The following is a 3,748-nucleotide window of genomic DNA, read 5'->3' as shown; positions in this document are numbered from 1 at the left end:
CGTGCGCGCCCAGCACGAAGGGTCACGGGGAGCGGGGGGGCGGGGCCGCGCGCGCGCAGGCGCATCTCTGCCCAGAAGGCGGTGGCAGGGAGGGTTCCCTGAATCTTGTGGGAATCCGGGCGGGTGCCCAAAGGTCGAAAAGCGCTCGAGGGTAGAGGTCGCGCAACCTGCCCTCGTCACCAGGAGTGGGCCGGGCTTTGGGGAACTCGTTTGTCCCGTGGGGTTTGTGGGTTCTGAGCGTCTGGACCGAATTGGTTGGACTTGAAACTTTGAACTTGTCGGGGGTGAGGCAGTGAGTAGTAGAAAAACCAACGGATTACCCTGTGTTCTCAGCCTGGAGGCTATCATCAGGCCAGGTGGCGCTGGGAATGTATTGCAGTCTTACTGTGTGCCAGACATTATTTTGAACGTTTTTCATTGGTTAACTAGCAATCAAGTGCCAGAGATCCTACCGTTAGCCCCATTTATCAGTGAGGGAACAGGCACTGAGGAGGGATGTTGAAAGTCTCAAAGTCAGTGTGAGTGGAACTGGGATGGGAATTGAAGTATTCAGATGCCACACCACAGGAAGCCTTTTCTGATCTCTCATATCCTGATTTGGATGCCCCATTTATGCTGAAGGGGAGCAGAAGGTACCACCCCCAAATTTGCCACTTGGGCATATTACTTTGAATTAAATAAGGACACTCTGACCGTCCTTTGTTCCTCCTGAAGGCGGGGGCTAACTCTCCCATATAAAAGTTACCTTCCCTGTACCAGGAGGGTAGAAGGCAACCTATCGCCAGAGACCGGGAATTTAGGGCAGAGAAGACTGGATAAATAAACCTTGTTACTGTTTCAACAATTTACTACACCAGGCCCAAACCCCTTCGTCTTGTCAATTCATCACAAATTTATTGTTTCTTTGTCTAAAGGATATAAAAGCTTCCTGCTTTAGTCATTTCATTGAGTCTTACATTTTTATGGGGCTCCCGTATGTAATTAAATGTTTTTCTCCTGTTAATTTTATGTCAACTTCATTATTAGACCAGCACCTAAAGAGGGAAAATTTCTCTGCCCTACAATGCTGTGAAGAAGTTACCACACTGGGTAGGTTTCTGTTCAGCATGACTATAAGCTTAATTAAATCTGCATACCCTACACCTAGCACATAGTCAACAAATGTATGTTGAATTTTTGAATGCCTACTTATGTGCCATGTCCTCTGCTAGATGACTCATCTAGCTGGGGACAAATGCAGTGTAGAAACGCCCAGAGGAATTTGTTTTTAATCACGGTAAAGACCTAGTAAACAGGCCACTCCCCAGTCTAGAAGTTCCCAAGTTCAAATTGTCTACATAAACCATAGGCCCTATTATTCTTTCCTACCTTACAACCAACATCAGACCTGAAATGCATCAAAAGGTGGAGTAAGAAGAAGGGGGTAAATGGTGAATCTGTTCTCAGAAATAGAAGGCAGAAATCAAAATGTGATTCCATGGGGAACTCTAGGATGAAAACAGAAAAAATCATTTTTTGTAAATTCCCTATTTCATTGTGGTAGTATTTTATGTATATTACTTTTGTTTATCCCCACAGTAATTAGTAGCAGGATCCTTGAAATGAAAAAGGCCTGAATACTTGTCATGGGGATGGCAAGGAAGCTGGGGAAGCTACTAGGTTTTTGTTTTATTATATTTTGGTCCCACTGAGCAGATTGCGGGATCTTAGTTCCCCAACCAGGGATCAAGCCCAGGCCCCCAGCAATGGAAGCTCGAAGTCCTAACCACTGGACTGCCAGGGAATTCCTGTTACTAGGTATTATATTCCACACCCAAACTTGGGGGAAAAAAAACATGTAATGGTAAGGGTTTTGGCAGCTACTGAGAGAGTAATAAGGCAAGGTAAGTCTCTGAGACCTTAGTGGAACTCACTAAGTCCCATGTGGATCTGACAAAGATGTTTGGGGTTGAGGATTAGAAATCTCCAAGTGTGGTTCCCCCTCCACCAAACCAAACCAGACAAAAAACAACTAAACAAAAACAAAAACCACAAAAGAAGTACTTGTATAGTGCAGTGACTGAGAGTTTAAGCACTGGATAATTAAAGACTGGTTTCAAATCCCAGTTCTGCCAGTGTCTGGCTGTGAGAACTTGAGTTCCTCCAAGCTGAAGAGTGTACCTCAAAAATACAAATAGGGAAACAGGAAACCTAGCTCTTTTGACATCAATTTCAGCATAATTTCCCATTATGGAGCATAACCAGTCGATAACACAAGAAAGAGACTAGAGAAAAGCACTCTCAAAAGTACCTCCCTGATTTTTGTCCACAATCCCTTATCTGAAACTCTTGTAGTCAACTCTGTTTCAGAATTTTTAAAATTTTGGAATTTATGGGACTTCCCTGGTGGCGCAGTGGATAAGACTCTGCGCTCCCAATGCAGGGGCCTTGGGTTCAATCCTTGTTCGGGGAACTAGATCCCACATGCATGCCACAACTAAGAGTTCACATGCCACAACTAAGGAGCCCACCTGCCACAACTAAGACCTGGCACAACCAAGTAAATAATTTTTTTTTAATTTTGGAATTTAGAAAAGAAATATAGTTATATACCACATATATTATGTAACCATTCCTCACCCTCCTGCAAAAGTGTTAAGTACACTAACATTTTGCAGTGAAACATGTTTTCCCATTAAGTAGAATAAAGGCTATTAACCTCAGATCAGGTTAAGTTTGCAGTGAATTCAAGAAAATACTTTGTTTTCTGAGCGTTTCAGATGTTGGAATTACAGATAAAAGACAGGGTATTAGAGCAGGGGTCCCCAACCCCCTGTTAGAAACCCGGCTGCAAAGCAGGAGGTGAATGGCAGGTGAGCGAGGGAAGCTTCACCTGCCACTCCCCATTACTCCCCATTGCTCGCATTACCGCCTGAACCCCACCCCCGCTCCCCCCGCCCCCTGTCCGTGGAAAAATTGTCTTCCACAAAACCGGTCTCTGGTGCCAAAAAGGCTGGGGACCTCTGTATTAGAGCACTCAATCAGGTGTGAGCATGCTACCATCTCAACCCTTCCTTGCCAGAAATTTTACTACTCCTTCAAGTTAGGAATTCCTTTTCTCCAGCGGTAATGCTGGTATAACTAAAGAATGAGACAGGGTCTCCTAACTGATAACATACAAGTTTATTAAGAAAACTCTAGGGATTTCCCTGGTGGTCCAGTGGCTAAGACTCCGAGCTCCCAATGCAGGGGGCCCGGGTTCCATCCCTGGTCAGGGAACTAGATAGAGCCCACACGCCCCAAATAAGAGCCCGCATGCGCAACTAAAAAAAAAAAAAAAAATTTCCGCGTGCCGCAACTAAGACCCGGCACAGCCAAATAAATAAATAAATAAAACTCTAAACCAACTGAGAAAATGAGGACAAAGGCTGAAAAAATAAGAGGTCTTGAACATTGATAAGTAGTGGTTACACGGCCCCTGCATTTGTGTACACCAACCCAACAACTTCTGTAAAAGGCTGTTTATCAACTTAATAAACTTGCTTATAAATTTCTACCTGCAACCTTCATTACTACCTAGAAAACAGAAGGATGCAGAAGCCATCATAACAGCAAGATTGGGAGAGTGCTTCCAGCAAGTCTGAAGTGTGACAGCAAAATAACATACTAGCAGGGCATAGGAGCAAGCCAGCAGCCCTATATTAGCAAAGGAACATATATTTTGCTGCATGCTTGTAAAGGTGAACTTAAGTCATCAAGAAAACATGAC

The sequence above is a fragment of the Globicephala melas genome, chromosome 5 (assembly GCF_963455315.2).
Source record: "Globicephala melas chromosome 5, mGloMel1.2, whole genome shotgun sequence".
Classification (NCBI taxonomy): Eukaryota; Metazoa; Chordata; class Mammalia; order Artiodactyla; family Delphinidae; genus Globicephala; species Globicephala melas.
This window is presented reverse-complemented; position numbering follows the sequence as displayed.